This window comes from Mauremys reevesii, linkage group 5, assembly GCF_016161935.1.
Source record: "Mauremys reevesii isolate NIE-2019 linkage group 5, ASM1616193v1, whole genome shotgun sequence".
Classification (NCBI taxonomy): Eukaryota; Metazoa; Chordata; order Testudines; family Geoemydidae; genus Mauremys; species Mauremys reevesii.
In genome coordinates, this window is record NC_052627.1 from 140632108 (window position 1) to 140659174 (window position 27067).

General features: G+C 47.7%; 1 protein-coding gene across 2 annotated transcripts in view; it reads left to right on the top strand.

Moving 5' to 3' along the window:
- Nucleotides 1-27067, top strand: part of SEMA4F (ssemaphorin 4F) — a 292420-nt gene that overhangs the window by 57473 nt on the left and 207880 nt on the right. The window lies entirely within an intron of this gene.

Here is a 27067-nt window from a genome sequence, read left to right on the forward strand (position 1 = left end):
GCCCAGGACGGCCCTGCCCCAGGCAGACTGATACAGTCTGTGTGTGTGTGTGTGTGTGGGGGGGGGGGTTATATCTGTCCTAGATGCACCTCCCTTCCCCCATACACTGACATCCTGCGGGGGTGGCCACCACGTAGCCCTGATGGGGTTAGGTGACCACATGGGCCAGTTAAAGGCCCAGGCTGCACCTGGAGAAGAAGCCCCAAGAGCAAGTGCTAATTAGCCATGAAGTGCAGCTGAACAGGGACAGGATGGGCCTGTCTACAGCCCAGGTGCTGAGAGCTGCAGGGGACTGGGGGAGAGACGGCAGGGTAGGAAGCAGCAGTAAGGTTCAGGGCTGTGCAGACCGTGGTTGCTTGTTCTAAGGTCCTTGGGCTGGGTTCCCTGCTAGCCATTAAGAGACAGCAAATGCGAAGGATGCCTGGGAGAGTGGGTCTGGAGAGACTTTGATACACTCAACCCCCCGAGAAGGGGACAACTACAGTGGCTGGAGGGGGCAGTCGAGTCCCAAGAAAGCAAGACTGAGAAAGATGGAGTGAGCTACCGCATGAAGGGGCTTCAGACTGGAAGAACTAATCCCCAGACATGGCCAGGAGGAGGTGCTCCAGCAGTGAGTAGAGTACCCTGTGCACCCCCCTTTCCCCCGCATTCCTCCTCACTCCATGGGCTGTGCTCATCACAGTCAGGGTGGGTAAATTGTGGGGGTTGTATAACCACTCTAAACAGTCCTGGCCCCCCTGCAACAAATACACTGACACACCTCCCACATGCATCCAACATCCCCTCTCTCTATGGGCTGCACTTACCCGTGAGCCCTTCATGCTGAGGCAGGGAAGGTAAATGGGAGGGATAGGTTTGTACCTCCCCTAAACACAGTGCTGCCAGTATCTGCAGTGTACAAATGTATGAGGTGGCAGCGGGAACCAGTGGGGCTGAATGGGGGAAAGGGCCTGTCAGACACCCCTGTGTATAAATCGTGTGTAAAATAAAACTGTTAGTAGGGGGGATTTCAGTCTGGAGGCACGTGCTGGAGGTGTCATGCTGCCACTAGTAAAATGTCCTTGGAATTAAAAAATAATAATAATAAAAAAAAAGTATAGATGATATCCTTCTAACACAAAAAGTATTAGACTTGGCTTGGAGCAATTCTATATTAGACTTCATTCTGACCAAATTAAGTTTGTTACATGCAACAGAAGATGGGCCACACCGTATTATATACATGGTGCTTTAAAAGAGTCACTTTCTCAAAGCTGAAACAATTAGGGGCAAAATTGATTGTTTTGTTTTAATTTTTTCCTGCCAATGTGAATTATAAGCGAGAGTTGTTTAAGGAAACTTTACTAGCTGCCAGACCCTGCCTTCCCTCCCCGCAATTCTACAATTACAAAAGAAGGCATCATTGATTAAGACGGGAAATAAAAGCATATATATATAAATTTCTTACAAAGGGAAAAATGGGGAAATAGATAGCAATGACTATAAATTAGCAGTTACAAAATGCAGATAATAGATAAGAGAAGCTAAATATATCAGAGACAAATGTAGAGACAGTAGGGTTAAAGAGAATATGGCTGTTTTTTAAAATATATGATGAATACATTAAATCCTAGCAATGGTGTAGGTATGTTACTAGATAGGGATGTAAAAATTGCCAATAATGATGCAGAGAAAGCAGAAGTGATCAATAAATATTTCTTTCCTGTCTTTGGAAAAAAACATAAGAATGGCCATACTGGGTCAGACCAAAGGTCCATCTAGCCCATTGTCCTGTTTTCCAACAGTGACCAATGCCTGGTGCCCCAGAGGGAATGAAAAGAACAAGTAACCATCGTGATCCATCCCCTGTTGCTCATTCCTAGCTTCTGGCAAACAGAGGTTAGGGACACCATTCCTGCCCATCCTGGCTAATAGCCATTGATGGACTTATCCTCCATGAATTTATCTAGTTCTTTTTTTAACCCTGTTATAGTCTTGGCCTTCACAACATCTGGCAAGGAGTTCCACAGGTTGACTGTGTGAAAAAATACTTCCTTTTGTTTGTTTTAAACTTGTTTTAAACCTGCTGTGTATTAATTTCATTTGGTGACCCCTAGTTCTTGTGTTATGAGAGCGAGTAAATAACACTTCCTTATTTACTTTCTCCACACCAGTCATAATTTTATAGACCTCTAGCAGATCCCCGCTTAGTCATCTCTTTTCCAAGCTGAAAAGTCCAAGTCTTATTAATTTCTCCGCATACGGAAACCATTCCATACCCCTAATCATTTTTGTTGCCCTTTTCTGAACCTTTTCTGATTCCAATATATCTTTTTAGAGATGGGGCAACCAGATCTGCACACAGTATTCAAGATGTGGGCGTACCATGGATTTATATAGAGGCAATATGATATTTTTTGTCTTATTATCTATCCGTTTCCTAATGATTCCCAACATTCTGTTTGCTTTTTTGACTGCCACTTGCACATTGAGTGGATGTTTTCAGAGAACTATCCACAATGATTCCAAGATCTTTTTTTCTTGAGTGGTAATAGCTAATTTAGACCCCATCATTTTATATGTATAGTTGGGATTATGTTTTCCCACATGCATTAATTTGCATTTATATACATTTAATTTCATCTGCCATTTTGTTGCCCAGTCACCCAGTTTTGAGAGATCCTTTTGTAGCTCTTCGGAGTCTGCCTGGGATTTAACTATCTTGAGTAGTTTTGTATCATCTGCAAATTTTGCCACCTCACTGTTCACCCTTTTTCCAGGTCATTTATGAATATGTTGAACAGTACTGGTCCCAATACAGACCCCTGGGGGCACCACTATTTACCTCTCTCAATTCAAAACTGACCATTTATTCCTACCCTTTGTTTCCTATCTTTTAACCAGTTACCAGTCTATAAGAGGACTATCTATGTTATCTCAAGACAGCTTACTTTGCTTAAGAGCCTTTGGTGAGGGACCTTGTCAAAGGCTTTCTGAAAATCTAAGTACACTATATCCACTGGATCACCCTTGTCCACATGCTTGTTGACCCCCTGTGATGTTACTGACATAAACTGCAATCACTGTTATATATTTGCAGCAAATATTGTACAAAGGTTGTCATGTGAGGTGTCTATGAAAAGGTTATGATTTGCTGATTATGATTATGCTATCTGTATGTGTGTATCATTTTTGTATTTGAAGTTATGAGTATGGCCTATGTACTTGTATCTCAATGTGTTTAATTCTAAATAGCATTAGTGAAGCATGTGGTCAGCTTCTTGAGAAAAGAATTTGCAAATTAAGTGCCCAATCAAGAAACACTTAACTGACAATGGACCTTAAGAGACTCCAATCCACATAAGAAGTCTTCCTGGGAACTTTCACACGCCTGTAAAGAACCGAGTCATGCATGAACATGTGACTTGCCCATGTGACTCCAAACTCCATTTTGCTGTAATTGTCCACAGTAAGAACAAAGAGGTGTCCTTACACCTGGAAGAGACTATAAAAGGCAGCTGCCTCATCTCCATCTTGTCTTCAGTTCTGCTTCTTACTTCTGGAGGAACCTTGCTGCAAACTGAAGCTTTGAACAAAGGACTGAATGACCCGTCCAAGCTGTGGATGTTCCAGAGACTTGATTTGAACCCGCGGTTTATTCCATCACTGCTATAAGCCTGAACCAAGAACCTTGCCATTACTGTATGTAATTGATTCCATTTAACCAATTCATCTATATCTTTTTCCTTTTATGAATAAACCTTTAGATTTTAGATTCTAAAGATCTAATCTGTATATTGTTCTGGGTCTGGGGCTTGGTCCTCTGGGATCGGGAGAACCTTTTTTCTTTTACTGGGATATTGGTGTTCATAAACATTCATCCCCAGGACGAGTGGCACTGGTGGTGATACTGGGAAACTGGGGTGTCTAAGGGAATCGCTTGTGTGACTTGTGGTTAGCCAGTGGGGTAAAACCAAAGTCTTCTCTGATTGGCTGGTTTGGTTTGCCTTGGTGTGCAAAGGAACCCTAGCCTTGGGCTGTAACTGCCCTGCTCTAAGCAATTTGTCCTGAATTGGCACTCTCAGAAGTGTCCCACCAAAGGCAGCATTGTTACATCCCCTCAAAGAAATCTAGTAGATTGGTGAGGCATGATTTCTCTTTACAAAAACCATGTTGACTCTTCCCCAACAAGTTATGTTCATCTATGTGTCTGACAATTTTCTTCTTTACTATAGTTTCAGCCAGTTTGCCTGGTACTGAAGTCAAGCTTACTGGCTTGTAATTGCCGGGATCACCTCTGGAGCCCTTTTTAAAAATTGGCGTCACATTAGCTATCCTCCAGTCATTTGGTACAGAAACTGATTTAAATGATAGGTTACAGACTACAGTTAGTAGTTCTGCAATTTCACATTTGAGTCCTTTCAGAACTCTTGGATAAATACCATCTGGTCCTGGTGACTTATTACTGTTTAGTTTATCAATTTGATCAATACATGATGATGTATTTGTATCTTATAGTGATAATTATATTCTTTCTATTCTAACATCTAGGTAGGATGTTAAACAGTAATTTCTAAAGGACCAAATAATTTGCATCCAGAGTATTAAAAGAGTTGGCCAAGTAGCTGTCTGAGCCATTGGTTTGTGGGTTTTTTTGTTTGTTAGTAAACAAACCTTGTAATGCTGGAGAAGTTCTAGAAGACTAGAAAAAAAATTGTGCCAATATTTTAAAAAGGTAAATAGAATGATCCAGATAAGCTGGTTAGCTTGACATAGATCCTGGGCAAAATGATGGAAACACACCATGCAGACAGTAAAGAATTAAAGGACGGCAGCATAAATAATACCCAACATGGATTTCTGGAAAAAAGTTCTTGACAAAAAAAGTGAGCTCTTTCTGATAAGATTGCAGGTTTGACTGATAATTATTTTGACATAATATGCTTAGACTTCTGTACGGCATTTGACTTAGGGCTTATCTTTATGTACAGTGCTGGCTTGCTGTAGCGCTTTAGTGATGATGCTCCTACACTAAAGGGAGAGCTTCTCCCATTGGTAGAGGTATGCCACCTCCCTGAAAGCCAGAAGCTACGTAAGCGAGAGATGCTCTACCATTGATGGGGGGGGAGGGATAGCTCAGTGGTTTGAGCATTGGCCTGCTAAACCCAGAGTTGTGAGTTCAATCCTTGAGGTGGGCCACTTAGGGATCTGGAGCAAAAATTGGTCCTGCTAGTGAAGGCAGGGGGCTGGACTCAGTGACCTTTCAAGGTCCCTTCCAGTTCTAGGAGATTGGTATATCTCCAATTATTACCTATTACCTTTAATGGGGTGGGGAGGTTTAGGTCAGTAGAACTACGTTGCTATGGGATGTGGATTTCACACCCCTGAGTGATATAGTTATTCTGCTATGTCTGTAGTGTAAACCTGGTCATAGTACCACCCAAGTTTCTGATTAAAATCTAGTAGTGTACAAAATCAGTCTGGCACATTTTAAAAACTAGCTATTAGTCTCAAAAAGTAATTGTAAATGGGGAATCATCATTCAGTGGGCTTGTTTCTAGTGGGGTCCTCCAGGGCTCTCTTTTTGGCACAATGTTTTTTAATAACTTTATCAATGATCTGGAAGGAAATGTAAAATCTATTGCAGATGACATAAAAATGGTGGCTTAATTAATTATGTTGGAACAGGTCTGTTGTTATACAGAGTGATCTGGATCACTAAGTAAATGGGGCTCCTTGAAATGCATGTTGTTCAATACAGCCAAATACAACATGATAAATCTAGGAACAAAGAATGCAGGTCACAGTTGCTGGATAGGGAGTGGGGGTTGTATTTTGGAAAGCATTTACTGAGAAAATGACTTAAGGTCATGGTGGAAACCAACTGAAGATGAGCTCCCAGTGGGATGGAGTGACTAAGAGAGCTAACTTGATCTTTGGATGTAGTGGTAATACTAATGAGATTATTATTGGATAGTGTGTGCATTTGTGGACACACTAGTGAAAACGTTTTTCCTAATATCCAACTTAAACCTCTCCCACTGCAACTTGAGACCATTGCTCCTTGTTCTGTCATCTGCTACTACTGAGAACAGTCTAGATCCATCCTCTTTGGAACCCCCTTTCAGGTAGTTGAAAGCAGCTATCAAGTCCCCCCTTATTCTTCTCTTCTGCAGACTAAATAATCCCAGTTCCCTCAGCCTCTCCTCATAAGTCATGTGCTCCAGCCCCCTAATTATTTTTGTCACTCTTCGCTGGACTCCTTCCAAGTTTTCCACATCCTTCTTGTTGTGTGAGGCAGAAAACTGGACACAGTACTCCAGACGAGGCCTCACCAATGCTGAATAGAGGGGAATCATCACGTCCCTTGATCTGCTGGCAATGCTTCTACTTACACAGCCCCAAATTCTGTTAGCCTTCTTGGCAACAAGGGCACCGTATTGACTCATATCCAGCTTCTCCTCCACTGTAACCGCTAGGTCCTTTTCTGCAGAACTGCTGCCTAGCCATTCGGTCCCTAGTCTGTAGCAGTGCATGGGATTCTTCCATCCTAAATGCAGGACTCTTAAAAGGATGTTGACAAATTGGCAATGGTTCAGTAAAGAGCTATAAGAATGCCTCAAGGTCTGGAAAACATGCCTCGTAGTGAGAGACTAAAGAAGCTCGATCAATTTAGTTTATCCAGGAGAAAGTTAATGTGTCACTTAATTATGGTCAGTAAGTACCTAGAAGGGGAGAATATTTCTGATAGTTCTTTAATCTAATGGAATATGAATCAATGACTGGAAGCTGAAGCTGAACGAATTCATACTGGAAATAAGGTTCACATTTTAACAGTGACGGTAACATTGGAACAGTTTGTCTAGGGATGTGTTGGATCTTCCATCACTTGGAGTCTTTAAGGGCTAGATCCACAAAGTGATTTAGGCACCTAATTGCCAGTTTAGGACCTACATCCAACATTTAGCTTCTCAAAACCCACATGCAGCTGTCTCCTAACCCTATGGGTTCCTAAATCCTTATGCTGCCAAACAGCTTGGCCCCTAAGCCTCAGTAAGATAGTTAAACAAAGTGTTCTCTGCTATCCACCTGCAGGGCCCAAGCTGGTAGGCCTGCTCAGAGGTCACCTACCAGACTGGGCCTCATACAAAACATGAGAGAGGTGGTGCTCCCTCTTACGCCTAGTGTTTACTGCACTCAATATCCAGAGAATGTAGGAGACCCTGAGTCAAATCCCCACGCTGCCTGATTCAGTGCCGGGAGTGTGAACCCAGATCTTTCATTTCCTAGATAAGTGCCCTTACCATCAGACTGTAGGGGTAAGTCATTCTCAAGCTTCCTGTTAAAGATGTTCCAAGTTGTATGAAACATTTAGATATTCATTGGAGCAGGGACTGGAACTTGAGCCTTCTCATGCCCAGAGCACTGGGCTATAGTCATTTTCACTCTCTGGCCCAGTGAATATTTAGGTATTTAATCAAAGTGGAGAGACCCACTTGTTGTCTGGTGATTAGGGCACTCATGTGGGAGACTGCCAGCTCAGAGTAGGGACCGGAAGCCCAAAGTGGAGATGTGAACCCGTGTTCCCCACATCCCAGGGGAGTGCATTAACCCCTTGGGCTGGGAACTTGGGCATGAGGGAGTGGTGGTCCCACCACCATTTTGTGCAAAAGGGCTGATCTGACTTGGGTGCCTAACTCCAGGAGGAGGTTCACAGCTATGAATCCAGAGTGGAGGGAGGTGGCTCCCACCAGCCCAGAGGGAGGTACCTAATTCCCTTTGAAAGAAAGGATTTAGGCCACACCCCTCTCCTCAGCATTTCCAATGGCAAGCGTAGGCAGCTCTCTGCCCAGTTTTCTGGCTTTTATGAATCCCAATCTTATGTGCCTAACTCTCCCCTGCATGGTATAGGGACCTTGGGGCTCTAGATTCCACTAGGTGGCAGGGTGCCTATACTGCAACTCTAGGGTTGCCAACCCTCCTGAATTGGCCAGGAGTCTACCAGAATCGGCATAGATCTCCGAGTGACCAATTGAAAGCAATCCAGGAAATTTTAATAGGCTGCTAAAAGTCTGGTCAGCAGTGCAGCGGGGCTAAGGCAGGTTCCCTGCCTGTCCTGGCTCTGGGCTGCTCCCAGAAGTGGCTGGCATGTCTGGCTCCTAGGTGGAGGGGCGGCCACAGGGTTGCTGCATGCTTCTTCTGCCCTGCACGCCGGGAACCAATGGGAGCTGCGGGGGGAAGTGCCTGCATACAGGGGCAGCATGTGGAGCCACCCCTGAGCTTAGGAGCCAGAAGGACAAGCTGGTCACTTCCAGGAGCTGCCCAAGGTAAGTGCCGCCCAGCCAGAGCCTGCACCCCAACCCCCTGCCCCAGCTGAGAGTCCCCTCCCAAACTCCGAATCCCTTGGCCCCAGCGCAGATGCCCCTCCTGCATCCCAAACCTTTCATCACTGGCCCCACTCCAGAGCCCCCACTTGGAGCCTTCATCTCCTCCTGCACCCCAACCCCCTGCCCTAGCCCAGAGCCCCCTCCCACCACCTGAACCTGTTGGAGTGAGTGGGGGCGGTGCCTTGGAGAAGGGACCTGGCAGGGGCATGGCCGCTGGGAAGGGATGGGGCAGGGTGTTCAGTTTTGTGCAACTAGAAAGTCGGTAACCGTAAACACTGCAGCTATGTCTACACTGCCCTGCAGTGAATAGCAGTGTGCATCAATCAGAGTGCTGTGCTGCAGCTCTCCCATGTGGACGATGTGGCACAGACTCCAAGGTTCCTAGCTGGCAATAATGTAGTCCTGTTTGAAGAGGAGTATGTTAATGAAAGGTGGAATCTTTAGTATGTGCCTATAGTGTTCACAGGGAGAGTCACTGCGCAGCATGGTTGTGTGCACTGCTATTCACACTCCCACAATCTGAACTTCATGGTAGCATAGGCAAGCCCTAAGTCTCAGGCCCCTTTCAGATCTAGTTGTAAATCTAGATTGGATGTCTTCTATTTAAATACAAAAAACATTGCTCTAATTCAATCACAAAATAGGGAGTTGATGCAGACATTACTGGGTGAGATTCTATGGTCTGTGTTATGCAAGAGTTCAGATTAGATTATTGTAATGATCCTTTCTGCTTTTAAGGTCTATGAAGTGCTTTCCTACCTAGACTCTTCCCAAACACCTCCTGAGTGGGTCAGGGATGGGAAGCATGCTTGCCCATGGGAATTTTTTCTTTGCCTCATGCTTCTACTAGCTTAGAGTGCCATGCCAATTGCACCATCTTTTCCTCATTTAGGACAGACATTAATTTTTCTGAAGGTTTCTTGTTTCAGTTCCCAACTACCAGATCCTTTCCTGAGTGTTCTTCCTATGGATACCAAACTCATATTGCTCTGACTGTTCATTATAAGCAACAAAGAATCCTGTGGCACCTTATAGACTAACAGATGTTTTGCAGCATGAGCTTTCGTGGGTGCAGAAGGTATTCACCCAAGAAAAGCTCATAAAAAAAAACGTCTGTTAGTCTATAAGCTGCCACAGGATTCTTTGCTGCTTTTACAGATCCAGACTAACACGGCTACCCCTCTGATACTTGTTCATTATAAGGCTCCCATGTTTTCTCCAGATCTCCGCAAAACCCTGCTCACTCACTGGACTGAACTTCCTTTTCTTTTTTGTACTAATTGAGTGTGACAATAGGAAGGAGTCAAAGACTAGGTTACAATTCTTCCAACACTCAGCAAGGAACTCCAACAGAATAAGGAAAATACTCAGTGTTATAACTAGAGCTACTCTGTCCCTCTGCTTCATTGCAGAGGTTTTTCTTAGACCCTTCCCCAGTCCCCTCTTGCGTGCCTTCCTACTACCAAATGAAAGAAGCATTTTAAGGACCAATTCCAGAAAGCTTTTGAAGATCTAACATTGTTGCTGACCACTCATCAGGTTTTGAAATGAAGCTTAGACTGTCCCCCTGGCATCTGTCACTAATCTTGGAGAGCCAATGTGACTGCCAAGAAAGGCAAAGGTCTGTTGCTGCTGTCTTTAATCCACCCACACTTTTATCAGTCTTTGACCTAGATTCTCCCATTCTAGAGAATACTCTCCGCTGCTTTTACAGATCCAGACTAACACGGCTACCCCTCTGATATTCAAGCTGTTGAAAATTTCATTCACTTGCTTAAGATGCACGGCTGCTTCCTCTCCTCTTAGCTATGCTTCTCTCCAGTGTTTCCCATTTATAAACACTTGTGCATAAAAATGAGGCTCTGACTGGTGCAGTGCCTAATGGGCTAGCAGAAATGAGGGACACCCCTATTGCTATCAGTGCTGGAAATGAGCAGATTAGGAGCAGTGAAACAGCCAAGATAAGGCACCAGGCAAGTGGAGCAAAATCCATGCTGGTGTAGCTCCAAAAGCTTCAGCAGAACTTACACCAGAGAGGAATTTTGCTCTGTAGCACCAGTTCTGTCTTTCAGGCCAGTGTAACCCACTGGTCAGTATGTGTTGCCTGATCCACAGAGAATGCAAGTCTGTCTCTTTAGCTCAAGCTGTGGAGAGTCATGCTTTTAGAGATGAACGTCACCATTTTAATCTGTGGTGTCACACCAGGATCACCATTGAAGACCGGCAGTGCTTCAGAGAATGTTAGAGTGTGCACTCTTCCAGTTAAGTTAGTGTCCCACTCCAGTCCCACATGGCTCCCATATGTTATGGCCCAGGCTTACTCTGTAGCCAGATGCCCCAGGATCTCTTCCATCCCACTTTGGCTTAAAATTACCCTACGTTTCTGGGTTGCTAATTCTCTGTGCCATGTGGGAAGCAGGGAGCACTGGAGTCACATGATCATGGTAAAAGCAGCAAAGAATCCTGTGGCACCTTATAGACTAACAGACGTTTTGCAGCATGAGCTTTCGTGGGTGAATACCCACTTCTTCGGATGCAAGTAGTGGAAATTTCCAGGGGCAGGTGTATATATGCAAGCAAGAAGCAAGCTAGAGATAACGAGGTTAGTTCAATCAGGGAGGATGAGGCCCTGTTCTAGCAGTAGAGGTGTGAAAACCAAGGGAGGAGAAACTGGTTCTGTAGTTGGCAAGCCATTCACAGTCTTTGTTTAATCCTGAGCTGATGGTGTCAAATTTGCAGATGAACTGAAGCTCAGCAGTTTCTCTTTGAAGTCTGGTCCTGAAGTTTTTTTGCTGCAGGATGGCCACCTTAAGATCTGCTATTGTGTGGCCAGGGAGGTTGAAGTGTTCTCCTACAGATTTTAGGGGGGAGGGATAGCTCAGTGGTTTGAGCATTGGCCTGCTAAACCCAGGGTTGTGAGTTTAATCCTTGAGGGGGCCACTTAGGGATCTGGGGCAAAAATTGGTCCTGCTAGTGAAGGTAGGGGGCTGGACTCGATGACCTTTCAAGGTCCCTTCCAGTTCTAGGAGATTGGTATATCTCCAATCATTACCTGTGTATATTGTCATTCCTAATATCTGATTTGTGACCATTTATCCTTTTCCTTAGAGACTGTCCAGTTTGGCCGATGTACATAGCAGAGGGGCATTGCTGGCAAATGATGGCGTATATTACATTGGTGGACGTGCAGGTGAATGAACCAGTGATGGTGTGGCTGATCTGGTTAGGTCCTGTGATGGTGTCGCTGGTGTAGATATGTGGGCAGAGTTGGCATCGAGGTTTGTTGCATGGATTGGTTCCTGAGCTAGAGTTACTATGGTGAGTTACTGGTGAGAATATGCTTCAGGTTGGCAAGTTGTCTGTGGGCAAGGACTGGCCTGCCACCCAAGGCCTGTGAAAGTGTGGGATCATTGTCCAGGATGGGTTGTAGATCCCTGATGATGCATTGGAGGGGTTTTAGCTGGGGACTGTAAAACAGAACCAGTTTCTCCTCCCTTGGTTTTCACACCTCTACTGCTAGAACAGGGCCTCATCCTCCCTGATTGAACTAACCTCGTTATCTCTAGCTTGCTTCTTGCTTGCATATATATACCTGTCCCTGGAAATTTCCACTACTTGCATCCGAAGAAGTGGGTATTCACCCACGAAAGCTCATGCTGCAAAACGTCTGTTAGTCTATAAGCTGCCACAGGATTCTTTGCTGCTTTTACAGATCCAGACTAACACGGCTACCCCTCTGATACATGATCATGGTAGTTAGTCAGGAAAAGATCTGCCTGATTAAGCCTGTCCTTAGTTAGGTCAGGACAGACACTGAAATTCTAGTGTAATAAAGGAATACATGTTAAAAGAGAAAAATCTGTAAGCATGTGAATTACCCAGTGCTGAGGACAGTAAATTGACAGACAGGCCTCCTGGGGCCTATTTCCAGCTTTTGTGCTGACTCTGTGTGGCCTTAGCCAGCTGACTTCAGGTGCTTCAGTTTTCCCATTTGTAAATGGCAGTACCATTTACCCCTCTTCCCTCAGGAATTCTGGGAGAGTAATTAATGTTTAAAGTACTTCAAAATCTTTAGATGAAAGAATCAATAGCTATATGCCAGCCTCTGCCCCTCACAATCTCTATGCCTTTTTTCACAGCTCCTTTGTGCTCCTAATGCTCCCCAGTGCTAGCAGGCTGGGCCCCTACCTTCTCCTAATTCAGTCCATACTTAGGATTCGTTTCTCCTGCCAGTAGTGTACATGCATAAACTAAATGCCTTCATTGTTGCACTGCTGCCACACCTGTCCATCCTCACCTCTATGGCTATAAAAACTGATACAGAATTGTTACCTCCACTCCCTGACTTATGTCTAAAATGTACATTGTAAACTCCTAAGGGCAGGGAACTAGTCTTTATTCTGGAAAGGGCTGACGCTTGTGGGTGATGTCAAGATAATAGAAATCTATACTCAATTCATAGATTCATAGATTCTAGGACTGGAAGGGACCTCGAGAGGTCATCAAGTCCAGTCCCCTGCCCTCATGGCAGGACCAAATTCTGTCTAGACCATCCCAGATAGACATTTATCTAACCTACTCTTAAATATCTCCAGAGATGGAGATTCCACAACCTCCCTAGGCAATTTATTCCAGTGTTTAACCACCCTGACAGTTAGGAACTTTTTCCTAATGTCCAACCTAAACCTCCCTTGCTGCAGTTTAAGCCCATTGCTTCTTGTTCTGTCCTTAGAGGCTAAGGTGAACAAGTTTTCTCCCTCTGCCTGATGACACCTTTTTAGATACCTGAAAACTGCTATCATGTCCCCTCTCAGTCTTCTCTTTTCCAAACTAAACAAACCCAGTTCATTCAGCCTTCCTTCCTAGGTCATGTTCTCAAAACCTTTAATCATTCTTGTTGCTCTTCTCTGGACCCTCTCCAATTTCTCCTCATCTTTCTTGAAATGCGGTGCCCAGAACTGGACACAATACCCCAGTTGAGGCCTAACCAGCGCAGAGTAGAGCGGAAGAATGACTTCTTATGTCTTGCTCACAACACACCTGTTAATGCATCCCAGAATCATGTTTGCTTTTTTTGCAACAGCATCACACTGTTGACTCATATTTAGCTTATGGTCCACTATAACCCCTAGATCCCTTTCTGCCATACTCCTTCCTAGAGAGTCTCTTCCCATTCTGTATGTGTGAAACTGATTGTTCCTTCCTGCACTTTGCATTTGTCTTTGTTAAACGTCATCTTGTTTATCTCAGACCATTTCTCCAATTTGTCCAGATCATTTTGAATTATGACCCTATCCTCCAAAGCAGTTGCAATCCCTCCCAGTTTGGTATCATCTGCAAACTTAATAAGCGTACTTTCTATGCCAATATCTAAGTCGCTGATGAAGATATTGAACAGAGACAGTCCCAAAACAGATCCCTGTGGAACCGCACTTGTTATATCTTTCCAGCAGGATTGGGAACCATTAATAACTACTCTCTGAGTATGGTTATCCAGCCAGTTATGCACCCACCTTATAGTAGCCCCATCTAAGTTGTATTTGCCTAGTTTATTGATAAGAATATCATGCGAGACCATATCAAATGCTTTACTAAAGTCTAGGTATACCACATCCACCGCTTCTCCCTTATCTATCAAAGAAAGCTATCAGATTGGTTTGACATGATTTGTTCTTTAAAAATCCATGCTGGCTATTCCCTATCACCTTACCACCTTCCAAGTGTTTGCAGATGATTTCCTTAATTACTTGCTCCATTATCTGGTCTGTAGTTTCCTGGGTTGTTTTTATTTCCCTTTTTATAGATGGCCACTATATTTGCCATTTTCCAGTCTTCTGGAATCTCTTCTGTCTTTTCCAAAGATAATAGCTAGAGGCTCTGATACCTCCTCTATTAGCTCCTTGAGTATTCTAGGATGCATTTCATCAGGCCCTGGTGACTTGCAGGCATCTAACTTTTCTAAGTGATTTTTAACTTTGTTTTTTTTTATTTTATCTTCTAAACCTGCCCCCTTCCCATTAGCATTCACTCTGTTAGGCATTCCTTCAGACTTCTCGGTGAAGACCGAAAAAAAGAGGTCATTAAGCATCTCTGCCATTTCCAAGTTTCCTGTTACTGTTTCTCCTTCCTCACTGAGCAGTGGGCCTACCCTGTCCTTGGTCTTCCTCTTGCTTCAATATTATTAACAGAACCACAAACAATGTTTCATTGGGTTTTATTACAATATTGTAAAGAGAAAATTCGGACACACAAACATTTTCTCCTGTTGTCAGAATGGCAGAATTAGTAGCTGTAATGTATTGGGAGGTGCCTTAGTTCCATGCTATTTGGCTCTCATTGCCACTAGCATGGAGCTACCACGATGGCAATAAGGATGCTGCTCCCCACTCCACCTCGTCCTTGTCACTTTTCATAACTCCACAACAGGAACTTCAGGTGGAAATCCTTAAAGGATTTTTAAAAATAAATCAAACATTTATTAAGAGAATCCTGGCGGATATGGGACTTGGTTAATAAAGAATTAAAGAGGGTGTGGTGATTTGGGGATCTGTCTGTGCAACTTATGAATTCTAGCTGATATTGTGAAATTACCATGACATTTCTGCATCATGGAAAGCTTCTAATGTGTATCCACCTTGAGCTGAAATGGCTCATGTCACATCTCTGCCAATGCACAGTCAACTTGTGGAATTAGTTGCTAGGAATTAGTGAAGGCCAAAACTATAACAGGGTTAAAAAAAGAACTGGATAGGTTCATGGAGGATGGGTCCATCAATCACTATTAGCCAGGATGATCAGGAATGCAGCATTATGCTCTGGGTGTCCCTGGCCTCTCTTTGCCAGAAGCTGGGATGTACAACAGGAGATAGATCACTCAATGATTGTCTGCTCTGTTCATTCCCACTGAAGCACCTGGCATTGGGCACCTTCAGAAGACAGGATACTGGGCTAGATAGAACTTTGGTCTGACCCAGTATGGCAGTTCTTATGTTCTTAAACCAGGGACAATGGCTGATCATTAAAGCTGATTAGCACCTGAATAGATCTTACCTAGGAAGAATAAACGAGTAACTGCAGCCAAGGGGAAATCAGCTCTCTCCAAACTCCTTGCAAGAGGAGGGGGTTTGGAGAAATGGAAAGTTACCAAACCATGGAACAAAAAAAGCCAGGTGTTGGGAGGGATCATAGAAACAGGAGAAGACCCACAGGGAGACACAAGAAGTTTGGGCAGGAGGGAGGGAGGAAGGGAGTTCATAGACAGACAAGATAAAGGGAGAAGACTCCCTGTTTCAGCACACAAGGGATGCACTGCAATAAAAGGCCACTGGACAGATGCTAACCCCAGCTCAAAGAATGCTCCGAGCAGGGAAATGTGTGTAGGATTTATTATTTTTTGTGTGGATCTGTATCTTTCTCTTGTGATTAAGTAAAGAGCAACAGCATTGTAGAACTCTGTGCAAAGTGCCAGTGTGTGTTATGTGCTACACCTGCCTCCTGACAGACTGTAACCCACAAGGTTCACACCTTCAGTGGGATTCTGGAAGAGGGTGTGTTTTAAGATACGGGGGAAGTCTTAGGAGTCCACACTGGTTCCAGGAGCTACGCAGCTGGGCTGCTTGATCACAGTTGTCAGGAGCGGGTGCCAGACAGAGGGCCTGCACTATGTGTGTGCCTAGGGACCCCAAGATTGGGACAGTGCCTGAGGATCCAGACATTAGATTCCCTCAAAGAAGTCTGGTTAGTGGCCAAGAGCAGGAATTTGACCAGACCTGTGACAGGAGACCAATATAATTATTGCCAATCAACATGGGTTTATGGAAAAAAGATCTTGTCAAACTGATTTTTTTTATGAGATTACAAGTTTAGATGATAAAGGTAAGTAAGAACATAAGAATGGCCGTACTGGATCAGACCTTTGGCCAAAGGGCCATTGCAGTCCTTGGATGTATAAACAGGAGACTATCAAGTAAGACTAGGAAAGTTGTACTACCTCTGTATTTGGCACCAGGGCGACCACTACTGGAATACTGTGTCCAGTTCTGTGTGTGCAGTTCAAGAAGGGTGTTGAAATATTGGAGAGGGTTCAGAGAAAAGCCATGAGAATAATTAAAATATTTGAAAACATGTCTTTGCCTTCAAGTATTTGTCCACCCGGATCCCTGTGTGAAGGGCTCAGAATGGTTTTGGCCTTTACTGTCTGTTGAGACTGGGTACATGCCCTGCACATCCTCTCTGTACCTGCCTGGGCATGTGACACAGACATGCCCAGGCAGGTACATTACACCTATGTCCAACCACCCTCCTAATATTTCACCGAAGGGGGTCGTGTGGGATCTTGACCAAAAGCCAAGAACTAGCTAGTGATCATGATCATTGTGGGATATCTGTACAGGAAATGGTTTTTAGAGTTTTATGTAACATGCACCATTGGGTTCCAAAACAGCTGGAGGTGAAACTTGTCACCTGAGGCAGGATGGGTCTCAGATGACTCAGTCGACACAGAACAATTTACATCTGTTGACTCAGCCCAGCCCTGTGTTTACAGACTGGAGCAGTTGTGAGGCTGGAGCACTGATCAAGACAAAAGAACCACAAGGAAAGACTCTGAATGGGGACTGAGCTGGAGTTAGTGAAATGTCTGGATTATGAAATGAGATGACAGTCTGGGACTGCATAAAAGAAGGAAAAAGGGCACACACTGTTGTCCGTTAAGGAGAAGATACTCTGCCAGTGGGAGTGTCTCACTGAAAGTGGATTGAAGTTCCCTGGACTAGACAAGCACTTCATGGACTGACCACTGGGTGAGAAATATCTTAGGAAAATAACTTGTTAAAAAATAAAGGCTATAGCTTGCCTGTTATATTATTATTTTACCTGTAACCTTATATTACAAATAAGCAAATCCTTATATTTGCTTTTATTTAACTCTTAAATTTGAGCTTTGTAAAATCTCAATTTGGTTTTACTATGGACATGCTAAGTGTCTTGTGATGGACTGAAGTGAAGCCAGTAAACTGGGGTGTGTGGTTTCCATGGAGGCAGCGGATTGGTGTAGGTTGCAGGTGGCCAGATGACAAGGGACTAGGCTCTCAGGTGCAACAAGGTGGAGTGTGTAAATTGCTAGCCTGTAGAGGGAAAGAGCAGGGTTTGTGGTAGCCTGGAGAGGAGTGCCTGCAGCTGGTAGCTTTAGGAGGATGCCTTTTGCCCAGTTGGCACTGACAAGACTCCCTCACACCATAAGCAGGTAGTAGCAATTCACCCCAGACACCTCAGTTAACCCCAGGAGTGTGCACAAGGGGTCAAGCAGGGATACCCACTCCCAATAACCATCGGGGGCCCAGAACTTCTCCAGCCTTGGGGTTGCAGGAGGTGAGCTCACAGCTCCTCTGGCCCTGGTGCTGCAGCAGGCGCACAGAACGTGCCCCTCCAAAAGCGGTCAAATTTTTATTCCTGTGCATGCTCCTGTTAACCCTGAAGAGTGTCACATGAACACCCTCCTCCCCAGCATGGGCATAAAGGTGGAGCAGCTGCAGCTGCCACTCAGCTTCTCCTTATTGCCTATGGCAGCGAGACAGAGCTACACAGTGTCTGACTACTCCCCTGTAGCTTGCTTAGCATATTTCAGAGGTTTAGGAATTAGTGATTGGTTAGTTTCTTGTAGTCCTGGTGTTTGAGCTTCATTTGGCCCACGGGCAAAAAGAGGACTTTTGTTTTTAAGTCTCACCTTGGTACTGAGGCACTCCTCTGATGGCTGAGACTAAGAATATGTCTACACTATGAAATTAGGTTGATTTTATAAAAGTCGATTTTTAGAAATCGATTTTATACAGTTGATTGCGTATGTCCATACTAAGCGCATTAAGTTGGCGGAGTGTGTCCTCACTACCATGGCTAGCATCGACTTACGGAGCAGTGCACTGTGGGTAGCTATCCCACAGTTCCTGCAGTCTCCGCCGCCCACTGGAATTCTGGGTTAAACTTCCAATGCCTGATGGGGCAAAAACATTGTTGCGGGTGGTTTTGGGTACACGTCATCAGTTGCCTCTCCGTGAAAGCAACGGAAGACAATCATTTCGCGCCTTTTTTTCCTGGGTTACCCATGCAGATGCCATACCACAGCAAGCATGGAGCCCGCTCAGCTCACCGTCACCGCTGCTGTTGTGGGCAAGTCTACTGTGGGGGCTGCTGTGATCCAAGTAGCCAATGCAATCACTGACGCCCTGTTATCAAGGGTAGTGACTCTGGGAAATGTGCAGGCCTTTTTAGATTTTAGGTAAATCATATTCCTGTCCTTTGTCGCTGTGAAGAAGTCTTGCAGCCATACATTCCAGTCTGGTCGGCGCTGTAACACCCCATAGCACTTCTGTGGTTGACACATTAACAGCTCCAGGGCTCTTGCTCTTTTTCCTTGGCCGAGGTACCTTGCCCTACTCAGACCTCCAAGCATTCAACACAGAAGCAACTGCAGCAGCTGGCATTGCTACACAGCAGCAGCTCCTTGCCTTCGCAGCAGACAGTGCAGTAGGACTGCTAACCGTCGTCATCCACTGCTTCCACTGCAACTCTGCTCTTCTGCTCCCCAGCAATGAGCTCGGGGATCCGTACTGGTCCTCCTGGGTGCTGCTGGCAGCAGATGGTGCAGTAGGACTGCTAACCGTCATCATCCACCACTTCCGCTGCAACTCTGCTCTCCTACTCCCTAGTGACGAGCTTGGGGGATCCGTTTATGAAGCCTGGACATTAGTAAGAAGCAGCTCAACTATAGGCTGAGCAAGTGCAGAATGGTGGTAGAATGTGCCTTTGGACGTTTAAAAGCTCACTGACGCTGTTGGTCAGATCTCAGCGCAACCAACATTCCTATTCCAAAACTTCTGTTAGTCTATAAGGTGCCACAGGATTCTTTGCTGCTTTAACATTCCCATTGTTATTGCTGCTTGCTATGTGCTCCATAATATCTGTGAGAGTAAGGGGGAGACGTTTATGGCGGGGTGGGAGGTTGAGGCAAATCACCTGGCATCCGATTTTGAGCAGTCAGACACCAGGGCGATTAGAAGAGCACAGCAAGGTGGGCTGTGCATCAGAGAGGCTTTGAAAACCAGTTTCATGACTGGCCAGGCTTTGGTGTGACAGTTGTGTATGTTTCTCCTTGATGCAAACCCGCCCCCTTTGTTAATTTTAATTCCCTGTAAGCCAAACACCCTCCCTCCTTCAAAATAAAGTAACTATTGTTTTGAAATCATGCATTCTTTCTTTATTAATTAAAAAAAAAATGAGATAATGGACAAGGTAGCCCGGGTGGGGTGGGGGAGGAAGGAAGGACAAGGCCACATTGCTTATGTAGCCACACTAAAAATCAAACTGTTTGAATGACAACCTTCTGTTGCTTGGGCCATCCTCTGGAGTGGAGTGGCTGGGTGCCTGGAGCCTCCCACCCCAGCGTTCTTGGGCACCTGGGTGAGGAGGCCTGTGGGAAGGAGGGTAGGTGGTTATACAGTGGATGCAGCGGGGGTCTGTGCTCTTGTTGGCTTTCCTGCAGCTCCAACAGATGCTTCATCATGTCCGTTTGCTCCCGCATTAGCCTCAGCATCGCATCCTGCCTCTGATCTTTCCGCTCACTTAATTCTTTCCTGGCCTCTGCCACTGAATGCTTACATGCATTAATCTGTGCCCTATCAGTGCGGGAGGACTGCATGAGCTCGGAAAACATATCATCACGAGTGCATTTTTTTTCCGCCTTCTACTCTGTGATAACCTCAGGGACTGAGATGATGGGGGGAGCATAGAAACATTCTACGCTCTATGATTCTGGGGGACTGCATGGTTACCTGTGCTGCTGAGTTCGACACGCTGACCAAACCTGACACCACTATAGTAACCCTCACCCCATGGAGTTGAAACCATTCCTAGCCCACAACCTAGAACATTCATAAATGTAATACAATATAACTCCAAAGATATTGCAATATCTGTTACAACTTCAGGATCTCGTCTAGTCCATTGTCCCCACATAGAGGCAAGATTAAATATATCATTCTAGACCATTCCCAACAAATGCCTATCTGTCACATCCTAGACAAATGTTCAGTTTGTAGAGCTTTTCCCAAGTGCATGCAACAAGCCTGTGATAATCATCTGAAGTTACTGTTGATTGAAAAATTCATGAGTGCTTCTGCTTCTGAGGCCCCTCCTTGAAACAGTTATATGTTCTTCTAAAGGCAGTTTTAATTAGTGCCCCATGTTATCCCAGGAGCGAGGGGGTCTTCTGGCACTAAGGGCTAGATTCACAAAGAGACTTAGGCACCTAACTCCCAGAATCAGCATCACTGATATTCACAAAACCCTGCTCAGCTGCTGCTGAACATAAGATAAGAGCTAAGGCATTCATATATACCCTAATACCCAAAGCTAGTTGGTTCGGGGCCACTCACCATCACAGATCACAAAGGATGTTCAAGCAGTTCACCATCTATTCTCCCAGCTAGGCCTGAGGATCAATCACAAAATGTCTAACCTCAATCAAGAGTTTCTAGGGGCAACATTGGACTCCGTGTTGCATAGACTGCATCTTCCTCAAGGAAGGCTTTTTACAATGTAACATCAGTCCTTCATTCTCAGCCAAGGACTCTGAGAATCTGCCTCAGCTTGCTGGGAACACATGGTGGCATTCCACATGCAAGATTTAATGATGCAATTGCAAAAAAATATATAGCACTCTAGGGTATATTAATAGCCATGATGAATATAAGACATGGGGAGAGGCAGGGTCAAATAAGGTGTCTAGGACAAGGTTATGGTTGGCTGGTTATTATGCTATCTGTATGCATGTATCATTTTTGTATTTAAAGTTATAAGTACTGGCTCTATACTGTCTGTATTTCAAACTTGTGCTCTGCTTCTGGGTGACACATCAGACCATTTGGTGTTAACTCTGCCTAGCCTGCTTGATGGCTCATTAAGGACCATCAGCTATACAACTGATCCACTGAGAGAAGGCAGATACACCTTATGACTCAGCAAGGCATGCAGGGACATGCCTATGGAGAGAACACTAAGGTTTTTCTATGTCATGTGCTGGAGAGTTTATCTTTGAAACAAAGAAAGCAAAGGCCACATGGCAAGAGACTATAAAAGGCTGCTGCATCTCCTCCATCTTGTCTTCAATCCTGCTTCTGACCTCTGGAGAAACCTTGCTACAAACTGAAGTGCTGAACAAAGGACTGAATGGCCCATCCCAGTTGTGGATGTTCCAGAGACTTGATTTGGACCTGCAGTTTATTCCATCACTGCTACAAGCCTGAACCAAGAACTTTGCCATTACTGTATGTAATTGATTCCATTTAACCAATTTTAGCTCTCATCTATATTTCTTTCTTTTATGAATAAACCTTTAGATTTTAGATTATAAAGGATTGGCACAGTGTGATTTGTGGGTAAGATCTGATGTGTCTATTGACCTGGGTCTGGGGCTTGGTCTTTTGGGATCGAGAGAACCTTTTTTCTTTTACTGGGGTATTGGTTTTCATAACCATTCATCCCCATAACGAGTGGCACTGGTGGTGATACTGGGAAACTGAAGTGTCTAAGGGAATTGCTTGTATGACTTATGGTTAGCCGGTGGTGTAAAACAAAAGCCCTCTCTGTCTGGTTAGTTTGGTGTGCCTTAGAAGTAGAGAAACTCCAGCCTTGGGCTGTAACTGCCCTGAATTGATACTCTCAGTTGTGTCCCACCAGAGGCAGCATCATTACAGTGCCACTTCTGAGCAAACGGATAGCATCCGCTATGAGATCTCAAGCAGTTTCTGCAGCTTGTTTGGCCCAAGTACCTACAGCAGACATGTGTAGATCTGCAACTTGGGCATTGATGCAGATCTTTACAACATCCTCTCTCAGCATTCCACAGGTGAGGCCAAGTTTGGAAGTGTGGTTTTACAATGTTCAGGTAAACTCCCAAACCCACTTCTGGACTGAACTGCTTGGGAGTCACCTGAAGTGGAATGGACATATGCAATCGCTCAAAGAAGAAAAGTGATCACTGTCCTGTTCTATAACTGGTCTGTGAGCTGTTTTGCACATGTCCATTCCTTGACCCACCCTCCTTCCCTTTATATCAGAGTCTGTCTGGCAAGAAGGAACTAAGGGGTGGCTCTGCTCTTTATACAATCGTGCAGTACAGAGAGACTGCTGAGGGTGCATGGGTACTGCTTAAGGAAAAATCTCTGACTGGTGCACTGGGCACACTCACACCTGAAGTGGAATGGACTTATACAACATATCTTGAAGAACAACAGTTTTATAGACAAAGTTAGTAACTGTTTTTTATCATGTCACCATCAGCTGGGGGCTAGGCTGAGCCTAACTTGTCTTAAAGGGCCACCCCGCATGTGACAGTAACTAACCATTCTTTATAGTGAGGAACTCAAGGAGCTCAGTCTATTTAGCTCGGCAAAGAGAAGGTTAAGGGGTGACTTAATCACAGTGTAGAGGTAACTACAGATGGGGAACTGAGGCCCAGAAAGACATAGGCTTGGGTCCACAAAGATATTAAGGTGCCTGTTTCCTATGTTTAAGTAGCAATGCAATCTCTTGGTCGGCTGCCACCTAGTCCTGAAGGTGCCTAAACGTGGTGCCTAAATTTCCAGTGTAAAAGTTCCCTTGGTGCCTATGTTTCTGCCTCTGCCTTGCTCTAGAAATCTGGGCACCTATTTCCTGCCTAAGCCTCACAGTGATCTATGACCAGTGGAGAGATAGGCACTTCTCTGCCTATCTTATCGGGTAGGCATGCTCAGAGGCTGCTCTCTGGATCAGATCCCACTCAAAATATGGAGGAGCTGCCCACCTTAGAACTTTTTGCCCAGTTGCTAGAGGACTCAGCTGGGATGTGGGAGACTACATTCAGTTCCCCTTGGAGCCTGAGGGAAGAAAGGATTTGAACAGGGGCATCTCCCACACCCCTCAACAATGTGCTTCAACTATTGAGCTCTGGGGTATTCCTATGTGGGTCATCCTCAGTCTCTCCTGTTGAGGAGATAAGTGTATATCTCCAATTTTTTATATATATCTATCTCCTAGAGCAGACCTTGAAAGGTCATTGAGTCCAGCCCCCTGCCTTCACTAGCAGGATCAATTTTTGCCCCAGATCCCTAAGTGGCCTCCTCAAGGATTGAGCTCACAACCCTGGGTTTAGCAGGCCAATGCTCAAACCACCAAGCTATCCCTCTCCCCATATTCCACCCTACTGAGCGACATGTCTTCAACACTTGTGCTATAGCAGTGCAGCGCTGTATCTGTAGACATGGCCTTAGTGTTTCCCAGACTGCAGCAAAGCTCTGTGTGGCTCAAAAGCTTGTCTCTCTTACCAACAGAAGTTAGTTCAATAAAAGATATTACCTCACCCACCTTATCACCCTGCTATCCTATGCCTGACAGGGCTAAAACAACACTGCCCAAGCTCCCAGAGACTTCCTGTTGGTGGAGCAAGAAATTCAGCTCAGATTTCCCAAGGCCCAGGCTAGTGTCCTCCTCTCAGGTAATAGGTGGGGTGGGTGGAGAAAGAAGTGCGTGTGTGGGGGGGTGGAGCAGGGGCGGCTCTAGCCATTTCGCCACCCCAAGCACGGCCGCACGCCGCGGGGGGCGCTCTGGTGGTTGCTGGTCCCGCGGCTCCGGTGGACCTCCTGCAGACGTGCCTGCGGAGGGTCCGCTGGTCCCGCAGCTCCGGTGGACCTCCCGCAGGCGTGCCTGCGGATGCTCCACCGAAGCCGCGGGACCAGTGGACCCTCGGCAAGCATGCCTGTGGGAGGTCCACCGGAGCCGCCTGCCGCCCTCCCAGCAACCGGCAGGGCGCCCCCCACGGCATGGCCGCCCCAAGCACGCGCTTGGCGTGCTGGGGCCTGGAGCCGCCCCTGGGGTGGAGATACTCCTGGGCTAGCCGAGGAGAGCTGGAGGAGGAGGGTAGCACATGTGGAGGGGGGGTAGGGGATGTGTGGGGACTCGGTTCATTGGGTACAAAAGGCTGTGGGGGGGGGGAGTGTGTGGGGAGCAGAGGAAGAGGGGGTGCAGGGGGAGAGGGATATGTGGGGCGCACAGGAAGAGGGATTTGTGGGGCGCCCAGGAAGAGGGGGTGCAGAAGGCTGTGGGGAGAGGTGTGGGGAGAGGGGTGGGGGAGAGGGATGTGTGAGGGAGAGGGGGTGCAGGGGACAGGGATGTGTGGGGAGCAGAGGAGGGTGCAGAAGGCTGTGGGGAGAGGTGGGAGGAGCACATGGAAAGGGGTGCAGGGGATGGGGATGTGTGGAGCAGAGGAGGGGGTGCAGAAGGCTGTGGGGAGAGGTGTGGGGAGCACATGGAAAGGGGTGCAGGGGACGGGGATGTGGGGGTGCAGGGGGGGGGTGCAGAAGGCTGTGGAGGAGAGGTGGGGAGCACATGGAAAGGGGTGCAGGGGACAGGGATGTGTGGGGAGCAGAGGAGGGGGTGCAGCAGGTTGTGGGGGAGAGGTGTGGGAGCACATGGAAAGGGGTGCAGGGGAGGGGATGCGTGGGGAGCAGAGGAGGGGGTGCAGAAGGCTGTGGGGAGAGGTGGGGAGCACATGGAAAGGGGGTGCAGAGGATGGGGATGTGTGGGAGCAGAGGAGGGGGTGCAGCAGGCTGTGGGGCAGGGGTGTGGAGGGAGAGGAGGTGCAGGGGGAGGGGGATGTGTGGGGAGCAGAGGGAGGGGGGTGCAGCAGGCTGAGGGGCCGGGGTGTGGAGGGAGAGGGGGTGCAGAAGGCTGTGGGGAGAGGTGGGGAGCACATGGAAAGGGGGTGCAGAGGGAGGGGTGCAGAAGGCTGTGGGGAGAGGTGGGGAGCACATGGAAAGGGTGCAGGGGATGGGGATGTGGGGAGCAGAGGAGGGGTGCAGCAGGCTGTGGGGCAGGGGTGTGGAGCATGGAGAGGCGTGCAGAGGGATGGGGATGCGTGGGAGCAGAGGGAGGGGGTGCAGCAGGCTGTGGGGCAGGGGTGTGGAGCATGGAGAGGGGTGCAGGGAGAGGGGATGTGTGGGGAGCAGAGGAGGGGGTGCAGCAGGCTGTGGGGCAGGGGTGTGGAGGGAGAGGGAGTGCAGGGGATGGGGATGTGGGGAGCAGAGGGAGGGTGCAGCAGGCTGCGGGGCAGGGGTGGAGGAGAGGGGTGCAGAAGGCTGTGGGGAGAGGTGGGGAGCACATGGAAAGGGGGTGCAGAGGAGGGGTGCAGAAGGCTGTGGGGAGAGGTGGGGGAGCACATGGAAAGGGGGTGCAGGGGATGGGGATGTGTGGAGCAGAGGAGGGTGCAGCAGGCTGTGGGGCAGGGGTGTGGAGGAGGGGGTGCAGAGGGATGGGGATGCGTGGGGAGCAGAGGGAGGGGTGCAGCAGGCTGTGGGGCAGGGGTGTGGAGGAGAGGAGGTGCAGGGGAGGGGATGTGTGGGGAGCAGAGGGAGGGTGCAGCAGGCTGTGGGGCAGGGGTGTGGAGGAGAGGGTGCAGGGGATGGGGATGTGGGGAGCAGAGGGGGTGCAGCAGGCTATGGGGCAGGGGTGTGGAGGAGAAGGGGTGCAGGGGAGAGGATTTGTGGGGCGCACGGGAAAAGGGGTGCAGGGGATGGGGATGCGTGGGGAGCAGAGGAGGGGGTGCAGCAGGCTGTGGGGCAGGGGTGTGGAGGAGAGGGTGCAGAGGGATGGGGATGTGGGGAGCAGAGGAGGGGGTGCAGCAGGCTGTGGGGCAGGGGTGTGGAGGAGAGGAGGTGCAGGGGAGGGGATGTGTGGGGAGCAGAGGGAGGGTGCAGCAGGCTGTGGGGCAGGGGTGTGGAGGAGAGGGGGTGCAGGGGATGGGGATGTGTGGGAGCAGAGGGGGTGCAGCAGGCTATGGGGCAGGGGTGTGGAGGGAGAAGGTGCAGGGGAGAGGATTTGTGGGGCGCACGGGAAAGGGGTGCAGGGGATGGGGATGCGTGGGGAGCAGAGGAGGGGGTGCAGCAGGCTGTGGGGCAGGGGTGTGGAGGAGAGGGTGCAGGGGATGGGGATGTGTGGGGAGCAGAGGGGGTGCAGCAGGCTATGGGGCAGGGGTGTGGAGGAGAAGGGGTGCAGGGGGAAAAGGGGTGCAGGGGATGGGGATGTGGGGGAGCAGAGGAGGGGTGCAGAAGGCTGTGGGGAGAGGTGGGGAGAACATGGAAAGGGGTGCAGGGGATGGGGATGTGTGGGAGCAGAGGGAGGGGGTGCAGAAGGCTGTGGGGAGAGGTGGGGAGCACATGGAAAGGGGTGCAGGGGATGGGGATGTGTGGGAGCAGAGGAGGGGTGCAGCAGGCTGTGGGGCAGGGTGTGGAGGAGAAGGGGTGCAGGGGAGGGATTTGTGGGGCGCACGGGGAAAAGGGGTGCAGGGGACGGGATGCGTGGGGAGCAGAGGGGGTGCAGGGGTGTGGAGGAGGGGTGCAGAGGATGGGGATGTGTGGGGAGCAGAGGAGGGGATGCAGCAGGCTGTGGGGAGAGGTGGGGAGCACATGGAAAGGGGGTGCAGGGGAGGGGGATGTGTGGGGAGCAGAGGAGGGGGTGCAGCAGGCTGTGGGGCAGGGCTGTGGAGGGAGGGGTGCAGGGGAGGGGATGTGGGGAGCAGAGGAGGGGGTGCAGAAGGCTGTGGGGAGGTGGGGGAGAGGGGTGCAGGGGACAGGGATGTGTGGGAGGAGAGGGGGTGCAGGGGACAGGGATGTGTG